Source organism: Lepidochelys olivacea (assembly GCF_965140295.1).
Source record: "Lepidochelys olivacea isolate rLepOli2 genome assembly, chromosome: 3".
Classification (NCBI taxonomy): Eukaryota; Metazoa; Chordata; order Testudines; family Cheloniidae; genus Lepidochelys; species Lepidochelys olivacea.
Genome location: NC_140413.1, coordinates 125,146,354 through 125,161,080, shown reverse-complemented (window position 1 = coordinate 125,161,080; position 14,727 = coordinate 125,146,354). Strand labels below are relative to the sequence as shown.

Here is a 14,727-nt window from a genome sequence, read left to right as displayed (position 1 = left end):
GGTCCAGTGAAGCATATGGGTGGGGTATCCCAAGTCGCTGAGTGTCTCTAATCTAGATGCTAGATTGTGGTGGGCGGGGCGGTGGGGGTGGGATGCAGCTGCACTGCTCTAGGAGCAGCGAAGAGACTGTGTCTCAGCCAAGCACAGACTCTCCTGGAACTGCTCAGTGCACACAGTGGGTGTACAATCTGCTTCAGCCATTGGGCTCGGAATTGGGAACAGCTTGCTCTGCCTGGTGCATCTGAGCTCTGTTGTGAGCAGGTGCAGAGGGTGGGTGGGGTCAGGGCCCTGCCCACTCCATTTCCAGCATTTTGCTCCCTGTGGGGCTCAGGGCTTGTTTATAGGAAGCCGATGCACACACCGAGTGGTTCATTCAAGCACATGGCAATGAGAACTGCTGAGCAGAAGAACGGGTGTCGCTGTTGCTGTTTTAGCTCTGTGGTGGGGCTCACAGGAGCCAGTGTCCCATGGCAATAGCTGCTGAGAAAAAATGGCTTGGTTAATGAGACCAATGAAGAGATGCACTGTAATCAAGTCACCATCAGTGTCTCCCCCTAGCTGAGGGCCAGGTTGCTCCCTCCGGTACGGGAAAGAGGGGAAGAAAATGGCACAAAATGAACCTCGCAGAATTTTCACCCAGTCTTTTCATCGACAGGGGAGGTGAAAGCATTTGCCTCTCCATGGAACAAACACTGGATTCCATAGCCCTTCCTCCCTGGCTTTGGCGGTCCATTGTAGCACCTTGAAGAACCATCCCCCAGCATGGAGAAGCTCCTCTTAAACACCTGCAGAGGTCCTTCTGAGGAGCGGAGTACATGGGAATGATATTGTGGAGGTGACAGACCTTGCCCCTTCCACATGGAAAGAGGAAAATCCACGCCTTGGCCCAGAATGGCTCAGTTCCCTTATCCCTACAGTTCTTCAGGGTGAGAGGTGTGTGCATTAGAGTAGAAAAGCCCATCCCCTGATAGCAGCAAGTGTTGTCTGTGCTGGATTGCATGTGGTGTATTTTCCTCTGGAGCAGCGGCTACAAGGAACCAAAGCGACACTAAACTGTAGGACACACGGAACATGACCTGAGATTGCACCTGAAAGCACCTTATGCAGCAAGCCAGCTAGCCCGCCCAATCTGAAATTGCTCTGTCTCGCACACACACACACACACTACCCATCTCTACATTTCCTCTTTTGCCTTGAGTTTACTTCCTCTCAAGCTCACCTCCAAGAAAGCAGCTGATGCTGCAAAAAATATTAAGAAAAACAAGAATAAAAATGGGATTAAGCATATAAAACCTCCACCTGATCCCTGAAACCATACCTGACCTTTTAGCAGTTTAGTCTAAAATACTCATCCTCAAATGAAAGAAAAGCACAGCTTATTTCTTTAAAAAGAAAGAGCAAACATTAAAGAGAAAAGAATAAAACTGAGTGAAAGTTCACTCTTTGTCCCTATGTTTATTTAGGACCCAATCAGTGAAATTGATGGGAGAGGTGACAGAGTAACGAATGCATGTATTTCTTTAATCACGAATATTGTGGCAGCACAGAGAGGCCCCAAACAAGATCAGGCCCCATTGTGCTAAGCACTGTCCAAATACATGATAAGAGTTGGTTCCTGCCCTTAGACCTTAGATCTAAACAGAAGAGCCAGGCAAGGGAAACACTGTGATCCCCATTTTATTGGTGCTGAAGCTACAGCACAGCGAGATTAAGACTGGGATGCTCAAACGCTCTGCCGTTTTGCAAGCCCATCTGGCGGGATTTGCCCCAAGTCACACGGATAGTTTGTGGCAGAGATGAGTGTTGAACGCTGATCTCCTGCATCACAAGCCAGTGCCTTACTTAGAAGACCACCCTCTCTCTCAAATATATCACTGGGGAGATTGAACTTTTGACTCTAATGCCACTGGGGCAGAGACCTTGTCTTCAGGTATAGCTGCACAGCACTTAGCATGCTGCTGGTCCTGCATAAATAATAATAATAATAGGAATTGGGCTGAAAAAATCAACATAAACCACCGCATTGCAAAAACAATTTCTGTCTCACTCAAGTTAATGGCCTCTCCGTTACATGAAGGGAGAATGTTTGAAAAGGAGCAAGGGCAGAGCTGTAAAAGAGGTATATGCATACTATTAAGCTGCAGCATCTTTGCCAGTTTGGCAATTCTTCTGACAAAAATCTGTTAATAAAAATCATAAAAAGCAGTGGCAAAGACAGTACCAGCATAAGCGAGGCGGGGGGCATGAAACTAATGAGAACCCTTCACTCTGTAAAACCTCTATCCTATCTCAGCATTTATCAGCTCCTGCGCCTTATTGTCTAGTTAAAACGGAAATAGCTAGGCTTTTACTCGTAATCATCTGGCCATGTGGATGACAATGTCAACTGACACTGGTTTTCATAAGCCAAACAAGCTGCCCTGGGGTAAGCAACAGTAAAACCAATCAGATGTAGTGACTAATATTTCCTACTTCCTAAAGGATGAAGACGGAGATGTGGTTAAAATTAGATCCCATTGCAAAAGACAACTCGAGAGAATGGCTGGGAAGGAACATGATCAACATCAGGTTTTTGAATGCGGAACCAGTGCCTTGATTCTAAGTGACATCTCCCAACACAGAGGTGAAGTTTTCAGGCTGTTTACACAGATAGATGAGCATTTAAAACAAAAAACAAAAAACAGGAGCTGCCTGCTGCCCTGCAGCAAAATCTATTCCCTGGCCTGAACCATTCAAAGACAGGCCTGTTCTTGGCACTTTCACTGTAATTGTTCTGCACTCACTACAGCCACAATTTTTCCTCCCTACCTTTCATTTTGGCTGTGTTCCTTCAACTTCCTGCAGTGTCCGCAGTCTGGTTCTGAGAAATATCACACTCTCTTATTCTGGTTTTCATTCCTTTCACCCACCAGCAGCTTTCACGTCACTTTGCGAGCCTGTCCATCTGAAAGAAACGTTTGCAGTCCCCAGAACTGGCTTTGCATAGTTTGAGTGCAAAGGAGTTACGCTAGTGTAAAACTGGTGCATGATCAGAATCAGGCCAAGGGAATGAACAGGAAAACTTTACAAGCAGGGTTTATGCTACTGACTTCAGTGGAATTATCTGGAAGTAACTGAGGCTTGCATCAGACCCATTACCCGTTGGGGTTTTATTAAGGCCATATTTGCTCCTAGAAGATGAGTCTGATTTAAAAAGACAAAACACTCCCCTCCCCTTCTGTCTCCCCAAATATCATCTTTCATCAGGGCGACTTCTAACATTTTCAAAACTGGAGTGGGGTCAAAATTCCATGTCTCACACATTTCACACCATGTGCCATTCCTCAGCTCTGAGCTCTCACACAGTCAGTCCTGTTTGCTCAGTGTGCCCTGTTGTTTCTGACTGAGCAGAGATTACTCTCAGACCTGAAAGCAAAGCATTGTTCTGCAGTGGGATCCCGCAGGGATCAGTTCTGGGTCCAGTTCTGTTCAATCTCTTCATAAATGATTTAGATAATAGCATAGAGAGTACACTTATAAAGTATGTAGACAGTGCCAAGCTGGGAGGGGTTGTAAGTGTTTTGGGGGATAGGATTAAAATTAAAAATTATATGGATTCTGGACAAACTGGAGAAACGGTCCGAAGTAAATAGGATAAAATTTAATAAGGATAAATGGAAAGTACTCTGCTTAGGAAGGAACAGTCAGTTGCACACATACAAAATAGGGCAGAAAGGGATCTGGGGTGATAGTGGATCACAAGCTAAATATGAGTGAACAGTGTAACTCTGTTGCAAAAAAAGCAAACATCATTCTGGGATGTATTTGCAGGAGTGTTCTAAGCAAGACACAAGAAGTAATTCTTCCGCTCCACTCTGTGGTGATTAGACATCAACTGGAGTAGTGTGTCTAGTTCTGGGTGCCACATTTCAGGAAAGATGTGGACAAACTGGAGAAAGTCCAGAGAAAATCATGAGGGAAGATTGAAAAGATCAGGTTTGTGTAGTCTGGAGAAGAGTGAGGGGGTGACATGATAACAATTTTCAATTACATAAAGGTTGTTACAAGAAGGATGGAGAAAAATTGTTCTCCTTAAACTCTGAGGATAGGATAAGAAGCAATGGGCTTAAATTGCAGCTATGGCAATTTAGGATAGACATTAGGAAAAAATTCCTAAATGTCAGGGTGCTTAAGCACTGGAATAAATTGCTCAGGGAGGGTGTGCGATCTCCATCATGGAAGATTTTTAAGAGTAGGTTACACAAACACCTGCCAGGGATGGTCTAGATAATACTTAATCCTGCCTTGTGTGAAGGGGCCTGGACTAGATGAGATCCCTCTTGAGATCCCTTCCAGTCTTACAATCCTACTTAGACCCATGAACTTAGAAGCCGCTATCGTGGGTTGCATTCTGGTACCTTTTCACCACTCCTGAGACATAAAAATGATGGAAAGCAGCCAGATCTTCCCACATAAGAATTCCATGGTGTAAAGGGACTCCCCGGTTGGTGTAGGGCCAGCACAGTGACCCTACAGCGTCCCTCACCTTGCAGTCTCCAATATAGGGGCTTGCCAGGAGTCTGTTGGGAAAGGCAGAGGCTATGGCTTGAATGAATTGTGCTTTACCTATTTCAGGCTTCCAGATCATCCCTTGAGGATGGCAAAAGCCTGGTAGTAAGTTAGAATCGCTGCTGAGGCAGATATAGTGTATGCCAGGAGCCAAACTGGCCCCTGACAATCTGAGAATCCTGAGAGGCATGGCTCAGACTTGGGGCAGGAATCTTTTAATAGAGCTAGAGGATTGGATCCAATAGGAAAGGCAGGAAACAGAAAAATGGAGCCTTTGAAGAAAAATGAATGAGAGCAAGAGGCAGAACCCAGGTGGCAGAGCAAGAGGAAAAACAACTAAATAATGGAAACTCAGAGTGAGAGACCAGGCCTGGAAACAGAAAGAAAGATCACTAAAAGCAGAGGGCAAAGCATTAGAAGCAGAGAGCGAAGAGCAGAGCAGAGCACTGAGATCAAAAGGAGTGCTTTGTAGAAGTACTAAGAAAAAGAAAAAGTAAAAAATATGCCATGGAGAGAGCCAGTCTCAAGGTAGTTGCTGAGACTTTTATTTCTCACAAAACAAGATATAATATCTGATCTTAAAAAAAATCTTGATTTCCTCAAAAATTTTCCAGAAAAATCCCAATGTTTTCAAGTGTAGGGTGATTTTTGTTCCACAAAATATTTGTTATTTTCTATGAAAGAGTCACCCTGTTTAAAGGTACATAATTGCTTGAAATGTGTACCATAGTTTGGGAGATAGGAGTTGATTAAAAGGGTATCATGGACACATTTGATATGTAGTAAAAATATACATTAACTGCCACATTTTCAAAAGAGGTCAGGGTCAGATTTTCGTGTTCAGCACCTATAACTGGATCACAGTTTTCAGAAGAGCTCAGCTCCCATTTAGTCACCTAAATAAACAGCCACATTTTCAAAGAATTCAAAATGCTGAGCACTTTTGAAAATCTGGCCTGAAAGATTTTATCCTGGGGTGTACAGCAGCCAGTGAGGCAAATCAGGGGTATTCAGTGTTTCACAGGATCAGGCCCTCACAGAGAAACGCATGGGCTACTGAGTCCGAAACTCTTGAGTTTTAATCCATGCTTGGACACTATCTCTCTCTCTCTGTAGGTTCAGTCAGGTCACTTTAACCTCTCGCCCTCCATTTTCCTTTCTGGAAATAAAGTCTAATGCTCGGTTCCTTCTTCACAGGGGAAGTCATAAGGAACACTTCATTTTTTGCAATGTGCTTTGTAAAATGTGCTATGTACTGGCTAAGTAAAATTATATATGAATATACATTTCCAACAATGATATACTAAACCTGATCTCAAGAGTTAAGTGAAATGATCATTTGAGGACAGTAAAGCCCTGTCATGATTTCTGAAGTCTTTTGCAGTGTAGAGGAATGGATGACTTTTCATTCATCATATGTACATTAGCCATTCTGTTTTTACCACTGAGAATTATTAGCTAGTTAATTCCTTTCATTCAGATGGGACTTAATACATTCAGCTTCAGTTCACCTGTTTCAGGTCATGTGGAGTGACAGAGCTCTGAGAGCTCCAGGAGCTGCCCTGCTAGAAGATCAGTGTTTTCAATTGCAAGCATTGGAGTAGATTCAAGGCCTTTAAAGTTATTTCATGATTAACATCTTGCATAAAATGACTCTCCCCCAAACCTTCTGTCTGTCTTCTGTGGTTTATATGATTGTGGTGCCTGATGCTTCTCTCACAGGATTTGTCTTGACTAAGATAAAAAGATGGGTTTGGGGTTTTTTTTAAACATCAGCAAGCACAGTCCAAAAACCAGCTTTTCATCCTAGTCAAGGCAAACTCACAGTGAAGATCAGAAATCACAGCTCTTAGGGAGGAAAAAGATCAGCATAAGTGTTCAGTCCATCCTCCTAGAAAGGCAGGGTATTCTCCCCTGATAGAGGTCACATTGATGCTGGATATTAAAGTTAAGGTTTAAAATCAAATTTACACAAGTTAAGAGGGAAGGTACTGTACATCTGGGATCAGGCTTGGGTTATGGGGGATTGCAAGTATCGGTTACAAGGTTCACCAGGTACATATATATTATAACCACCATAGATCCAGATTGGGGTGTGGGAGTTTTTAAACTGTCAGTGGATAAGTGGGTTCAGGTGCACCACCCATGGAATGTATTAAGAGTCCAAGTCAGTATTGGTGTAGAGAATAAGTACGTGGGTTGGGTGCATCCTACTGCACTTAATCTTATCCAAAAGGCCAAGTAACTTATTTACAATGCATTTGCTTATAGTGACCTGATCCACAACACAAACAGCTGCCTCTGGCATCAGCTGGAGTCCTTTGTACAGCTCAAGGACACAGTGTTACCTTAAATAGGAGATGTACTGAGCATGTGTTGTTTTATTTCACAAATATTGCATATGTCCTTCAATCAATTTTTAAAATTAATAATGTATTAAGTGGAGGTTAAAGAATTGTGTTTTTATTTTCATCCAAGCATTCTTATAGCTAGTTCTCAAGGCACAGTGGGGAAGAAGCATTAGCCAAAGGCACAAAAGAGCTGTTTGAATACTGCTGTCTTTTATACGCAACAAGAAAATGTAAAGAGGGGCACTGAAACAAAGTGCAGTCTTGTTGACTATTACTTGAAAGTGGGAAATAAGCAAATAATTTTAAATCACCAAATATTAGAAGCCTAGATAGTTATCTGAGGTTGTTTCCACATTGAATTTGGTTTTATTAATTCTCACGGAGGCAACTATTTTGGAATGTAAAGAAGAAAATTGCTGTTCTCGATCTCCTTTCAAAAACATACCCTGATTATTGGCTTTGCAGGTCTGCTGCATGAATCACAGTTGTGTGTCATCACAGGCATTCAGCTGTGCTGTCATGGTGCAGGATGAAATCCAAATCTGGATGAAAAGGGAAACCCAAACAAATTCATCTCCATTCCTCATGACTCACTCTGCTCCTTATCTCCAATCATCCCTCCTGTGCAGGAACAGAGAAAAAAAACAACCACCCCAAATTCTAAAAACTGAGACTATTTTAAAAATCTGAAGCAACCGGAAGGTCTTTGACTCAGAAATGTATAATGTAATTGGTTAAAGTTAAGTTCTCCTGCTTCTCCCAAATCAGTTTAGAATTCTAGAATTAAACAGCAAGTCTGTCTGGCTTACATAAAAGCTATTTTCCTGCTTTCCTTTTTTATTTTTTTCCATCAATCGACAGGAGTTGCCTCCGGTGCCTCAACAGTAGCTATGACTGTGTCTTAATGAAAAAAGATGTGTAAAATATTACCATAACCTCAGAGGCATGAGTGAAGCCCTTATTAGAATTCGGGACCTACAGCTGGAACTTTCAGCTTGGGGTGGGAGATAAAGTTAACTATTGTTAGCTCACAAGTGGCTCAGACTTCCTGGCAACTGAAGTGAATTACTCAGCCCTTTATGCAGGGCTTCAGAAACAGTCCACTGTTTCACAACAAAAAAGGCATTCAGGCAGGGAAAGATGGTCTCCCCAGGCTCTAGAAAGCTAGCTTTAAGACAGTGAATCAACACTAGGGCCTCACAAGTGAACGGCCACTGTGGGAAAGGGTGATGATGTCAGGCTGAATGCATTTCCAGTGTTTTTGTCCCACTTTTCATTGCTTTTGCTCGCTCACTCTCTCTCTCTCTGTCCCCTTCCTGTTCTTTCGAGGCCATTATTTTAAAAGTTTAGAACGCCCATCAACTCCAATAGCCCACTGCGACACTGTTGCCATGGCAATGCTTTCCTACACTTTTCTTTGCATAAAAAAACCCGGGGGAGGGGGGGAGCTAAAAAAAAGAAGAGACAGTGAGAGTCCCAGAGAGAGGCATAGGAGAGACAGCACCAGTTGGGGGCAGCTTGGAGTTAGAGCTGGGAGTGGGGAGAGGGGCGCTGCCACTGGAGGGAGGGGGGAGAAGAGGTGAGGGGGCTGGTGAACCCAGCAGGTATTTGGGGGTCTTTTGAAAAACAAATTTGTAATCCTTCACACTCTACACTTTTGAAAGGATCCACACTTCTGAAGGCCTACAGAAGAATCAGAGTAATGTTCTTCGCGAAGCCTTCACAAAGAACACAGCCATGCTTTGGCAAATGCACCCAATTACATAGTTTATACAAACTTTTCAAAGGCTTTTCTGTGCTTGCCTGCCTCCCCCCTCCCACCCAAAGAATGTGTGTAAGGGAGGGGGGAGGCCCCTATATGCTTTTGATCCTGATAGCAAGTGACCTTTAAACAAGCTGACATACTTGACAGGATAGCCCACATTCTCAGGTTTACTGTGCTGTCAAAGTGTAGGCTTCAGTAGTAACTGCTAAGAAGCAACCCTGTAAACCTGGCTGGACACAGTCAGTGACAAGGGGGAAGAGGCATTCATTGCTCATGTTGTTCTGCCTGTACATGATACAGTGCCGCTTGCATCCCAATCACCAGCTTGCCCTCCCTCCTGCATTCTGAGAAATAGTGGATATTCCTATGGCCAGTGCAGGAAGCCTTTGCTGAGCCTGTCCCGAGGCAAAACTATAGTATGGCAGAATTGCGTGCACATTGAGCACTGAAATAGTAGAGTGATTTAGTACACATTATCCGTGCTGTACTGCGGGTTTGGATATCAGCATTTTAAAGACTACAAATATACATACTGCTTATACAACATTCAATATTCATCCTTTCTGTCCTCTGCCCTAATTGTGACACCCTTTCTCCGACTGAGCCTATGTCTTCCCTAAGAAAAAAAAAGTGCAAATTTTCATAGAATCATAGAAATGAAAGGTTGGAAGGGACCTTGAGAAGCCATGACGTCCATCCCCCTTCACTGTGGCAGGACCATGTGAACCTGGCCCTATCCCTGACATGCGTTTGTCTAACCTGTTTTTAAAAACCTCCAATAATGGGGAGAAGCTAGATATGAATCAGCAGTGTGCCCTTGTTGCCAAGAAGGCTAATGGCATATTGGGCTGCATTAGTAGGAGCATTGCCCGCAGATGGAGGGAAGTGATTATTCCCCTCTATTTGGCACTGGTGAGGCCACGTCTGGAGTACTGCGTCCAGTTTTGGGCCCCCCACTACAGAAAGAATGTGGACAAATTGAAGAGAGTCCAGCGGAGGGCAGTGAAAATGATTAGGAGACTGGGGCACATGACTTATGAGGGGAGGCTGAGGAACTGGGCTTATTTAGTCTGCAGAAGAGAAGTGTGAGGAGGGATTGGATAGCAACCTTCAACTACCTGAAGGGGGGTTCCAAAGAGAATGGAATTAGGCTGTTCTCAGTGGTGGCAGACGACAGAACAAGGAGTAATGGTCTCAAGTTGCAGTGGGGGAGGTTTGGGTTAGATATTAGGAAATACTATTTCACTAGGAGGGTGGTGAAGCACTAGAATGGGTTACCTAGCGAGGTGGTGGAATCTCCATCCTTAGAGATTTTTAAGGCGCGGCTTGATAAAGCCCTGGCTGGGATGATTTAGTTGGTGTTGGTCCTGCTTTGAGCAGGGGATTGGACTAGATGACCTCCTGAGGTCTCTTCCATCCCTAATCTTCTATGATTCCACAACCTCTTTTGGAGGCTTATTCCAGAGACTAACCTGACAGTTAGAAACTTTTTCCTCATACCTAACCTATAGCTTCCTTGCTGCAGATTGAGCCTATTAGTTTACTATGCTATCCTTCTGTAAGTACACAGGGGAGACAAGGCACTGTAGTTTCACTATGAGGTACACTAAGCAAGGTTAACTGCGGGCAGGGAGTATAGTGCTGACCTTGCTTCAATACCTCATGGTAGACACTACAAGTGCCTTGTCACCACTTAGGATTTTACAGCTAGAAAGCTATCCCCCTGTTAGTTACCTTGCTGGTAAAAAAGAAAAAAAGACCCAAACAACTTTGTGTCAGTGACGACAGAGCCTGAGAGGCTGTCTCCTCCAGCATCATTGCCACTCGCTGGACCAGCTGACAGGCAAAATTCACCCCTGAGCAAACTGTACACTCAAGGCCCTTTGACCACGCTGTGACAGGCTAACAATATCCTTTAATACCCTGGACACACCGTATGGAATTAAGATAGCCTTTATTGAATTAAGCTAAACCTTATTGAATTAGGGTTAATACCTTTGGGGTATACTGTATTAAAAATGCAATTGTGTCAGTGTTATTGTGGCATTGTGAGTACCTTCTCTAGTAGGGAGCAGGGGAATGCTAATGAACTTCATCTGTTATCAACCCTTTAAAGTCATATCCTGGAGGGATACACATATACTAGTTCGAACTGGATTCTCCACAGACTAAGGAAAGGACTTTTGGATAAATGGCTTGAGTTTAAACTGACTCAAGGCCTTCTTCTTGATACATGGAGGGCCCCAATCCTTTGGGTAGGGTTGGAAAGCCTGGACCTGCCAAAGTCCATGGTACGATGAACTCTGGTAAGTATATTAGCATGTGTGTAGGGTCTTTTAATATGTTTTCACCATATTTTTTTTTTTTACTTTTGGAATAAAGGAGGCTAGAAAGACCTGGGAGGTAACTGCAGCAATCCCTCCGTTACCGGTCTCTGAAGAAAAAAGAAAGCAAGTCTGTTCAGGCAGGCTGTCTTTGCTTGGAAATACAAGGCAGGGAACTGTAGAGCCTGGAAATATCCTAGTTAGAGGGAGTGAGATGAGGTCTTCATACAAAAGAGTCAACAACAAGGGAGCCAGAATCCGAAGAGTGGGTGCCCTTGCTAGACCACTGGGGGAAATACAGGTGTAGTTTCCCTGAACTGTGACATACTCAAGGAGAGATTTTCATGTAATGGTACTTGTGCTCCAGGAGCAGCATGGAGCCAGGACAGGCAGGAAGCCTGCCTTAGCCCGACTGCACCGCCGACTGGGAGCTGCATGAGGTAAGTGCTGCCCAGCTGGATTCCCACACCCCGAACCCTCTGCCCCAGGTCGGAACCCCCTCCTGCACCCAAACTCCTTCCCAGAACCTGCACCCCACACCCCCTCCTACACCGCAACGCCCTGCCCCAGCCCTAAGCCCCCTCCTCCACCCCTACCCCCTGCCCCAGCCCATTGAAAGTGAGTGCGGGTGGGTGAGAGTGAGCGACTGATGGAGAAAGGGAGGCTGGAGTGAGTGGGGGTGCGGCCCCAGATAAGGGACTGGGGGGGGGCCCTCAGGGCAGGCGTGGTGCAAGGGTGTTCAGTTTTGTGCAATTAGAAAGTTGGCAACCCTAATTAGGCCTCTGACCAGCAAGCCTCATGAGACACCCATGGCAGCTCAAGCAGACCCAGAGACTAATGTTAAAGCTGAAACCAAATGTTTTAACATTTGTGAATTAAATTGTTTCTGAAGTTTCGGTATTTTGTCTTTTTGCCCCTGTCCAGAACAAAGCTAAATGCTAGAACACTGAACTTTCCTGCAGAATGGTCACTCTGATTTTTGGTTAACTCCACTTAAAGGTTGGATCTGAATATCAGTCTTCCTCATGGCGCCGCACGTTTGCAACTGGCATATGCTGCTTCCTCTAGCACTGCATTGTTCTTCCCAGTAAGTGTCCACCATAACCTCTTTTTCCCTCAGCCATGAGCTGCTTTATTATATAAGGGCTCCTATCACTCAGAAGTTCCAATCACTTTAGACATTGTGTTTGGGAAGAAGGGATGCATCAGCTAAATTTGAACCAAATCAATGTCCTAACTCAAAATGTTTCAACTGGATAAAAACCTTAGGAAATAAGCAGTTATGAAGGTAGAATGCCAACACTAGATTTGAAAGGCTGCTGAACTGTGTCCAGAAAAGATCAGAGAAAATGAATATGACTCTCTGAGGCCTTGTGCACACTGGCAAGTCTCTGCGCACTAAAGCCGATTTCGGCAGTGTAACTCCCGAGGCGTACACTCCGCCAAGCCGCTTAGTGCGCAGAAACTGCGCAGCTGCAGCGCTGTAAAACACCACCCCGATGAGAGGCGTGCGGCGCTCGGCGCCGGGGGCACAGCGCCTCGGTGCCGGTGTAGACACCCTGGTGGATTACAGCGCTGCGACTGGCCTCCGAGAGGCGTCCCACAATGCCTGCTCTCGCCTCTCTGGTCATTGGTTTGAACTCTACTGCCCTGCCCTCAGGTGACCAACCCTCATCCCCACATCCCCCTTTAAATTCCTTGGGAATTTTGAAAGTCCCCTTCCTGTTTGCTCAGTGACGCGTGCAGCGGTCTCAGCACATCTTTCCAGGTGGCCAGGCCTGCTCCACGCACCAGGCGATCCCTCGCTTGGAGCAATGCCGAGCTGCTGGACCTTCTCAGCATTTGGGGAGAGGAGGCTGTCCAGTCCCAGCTGCGCTCCAGCCGTAGGAATTATGATACCTACGGACAGATGTCATGATGCATGACGGAAAGGGACCATGACCGGGACACATTAGAGTACAGGGTCAAAGTGAAGGAGCTGCAGAGCGCCTACCACAAGGCGCGGGAGGCAACCACCACTCCGGTGCTGTGCCCATGAGCTGCCGGTTCTACAAAGAGCTGGACATGATATTCAGTGGCGACTCCACCTCCACTGCGAAGGCCACCGTGGATACTTTGGTGGCTCGCATGCCAGTCGAGAGTGGACCAACCCAGGAGGAGGAAATCTTGGACGAGAATGTGGAGGGGGAGGGAGACCCAGAGGCAGAGGATGACTTGGAGGTCAGAGATGCATGCAGCCCAGAGCTTTTCTCTACCCCAGAGGAGGCTAGACAGTCACAGCTGTCTGATCTTGGCAAAGTGCAAACAAGAGAGCAGGCCCCTGGTAAGTGGCTTTGATTTTGGGAATCGCTGAAGCGAGTTGTTGGGGGCAGGAGGATTGCAGAAAGCAGGCTTGTGTCTCTATGATGCGCGTACCACCACATACCTAGTCTGAGTGGCAGAACAGGGTGTTGATTGACTTCATGGGAATCTGCCTAAGAGATCTCCAGAAAACTCTCGTGGAGATACTGGGCAATATGCTGCTACAGGTTCTTTGGCAGAGCTGCTTTGTTTCTTGCCCCATTAAGAGTAACTTTCCCACGCCACTCTGCTGTCACTGCGGGTGGCGGGGGGCGGAAACAGGACCACTGCTGCACACGGTGAGCCACATAAGGGCCAGGGCGGAAGCTGCAGTCTTAGAGAAGACTCTCCCTTGATCCCCTGCTCACCCTTAATCTTCCATTATGAACACAGCCTGTAGAAAATGTGGGGACAGGAACGATTATAAAGCCTCCCCTACAGTGCTAGCTCTCCCCAAGAGCCACATGCCCAGCATACAGTATGGTCCTGGAACACTGATTTCCTCTGCCCCTGAGGTTACTCACCATTTTGGGGGTCTTGTGGCTCATGTGTGCTGGCCTGGGGTCAGCCAGTTAGTGACAGGTATGTGAAGAGCAGCTGTGTTTTAAATCAGTGGTCTGTGTGTTGCAAACAATATGCTTCTGTTAAATGTTGCATTTTGGCATCACAGAGGTGACCTTGGGAGCCCAGCCTCCCTCTTTGTTATCACCAGCTGAACGGCTGCGCAGAATTAGAAAGCGGCCAAGAAGAACTAAGGAGGACTTTTTGTGTGAGGTCATGATGCACTCTGCAGCCAAAAAACAAGAACTGAAGGAGTGCCGGGAAAGAGAGAAAAGGGATCGAAAGGAGAACGCGGCGCACCAGAACGAAGCCATGGAGTGGCTCGTAAATGTTATGGAGTGCCAAGCGGACGTGCTCCAGGCACTACTAACACTGCAAACTGAGCAGCTCCACACACGCCCTCCCCGGCAGCCACTGTCACAAAACTCTTTCCCATGCGCCCCCCCAGACACTGCCAACACACTCTTATCAACCTCCTGGCTCCCGTCTGCACCCCCCGTATTCCACTCCTGCCCTGTCACAGTCCAGCCCTGTGGACTCCCAGTACCCACTGCGGTTCCCCAGCCGTTTAGCCCTGCTGAAGTACAGTACCCACTGCACTGTACTCCAAAGGAGAAGGTTGGATATGATACCTGCACATACACAAATCTTTAACCGTCCCGGGACCCCACCTCCTCCTGGGACCCGCCCTTCCCCCATCCCTCAGTGCTGATGTGGGTTTTTTTGTCTGTCTCTCTTCTCTGATTGTTGTTTTTTAATAAAAGAATTGTTTTGGTTTGAAAGCGATCTTTATTCCAGTAATTGAAAGCAAACAGAGCCCTGCAAAGCAACAGGCAGT

The 14,727-nt window shown here is 45.9% G+C and overlaps 1 long non-coding RNA gene across 2 annotated transcripts in view; it reads right to left on the bottom strand.

Moving 5' to 3' along the window:
* The window catches only part of LOC311518521, a 31,940-nt gene extending 24,029 nt beyond the window's left edge, over positions 1–7,911 (bottom strand). The window contains exons 1-3 of one of the 2 annotated variants that reach the window (XR_014711004.1): positions 7,830–7,911; positions 7,345–7,441; positions 2,809–2,944 (exon numbers count right to left, since the gene is read on the bottom strand). This is a non-coding gene — a long non-coding RNA (uncharacterized lncRNA). Of the gene's footprint in view, positions 1–2,808; positions 2,945–7,344; positions 7,442–7,708; positions 7,790–7,829 lie in introns of those variants that run through there. The other variant, XR_014711005.1, reaches the window with a different exon arrangement.
* Between the last annotated feature and the right edge of the window lie 6,816 nt (positions 7,912–14,727).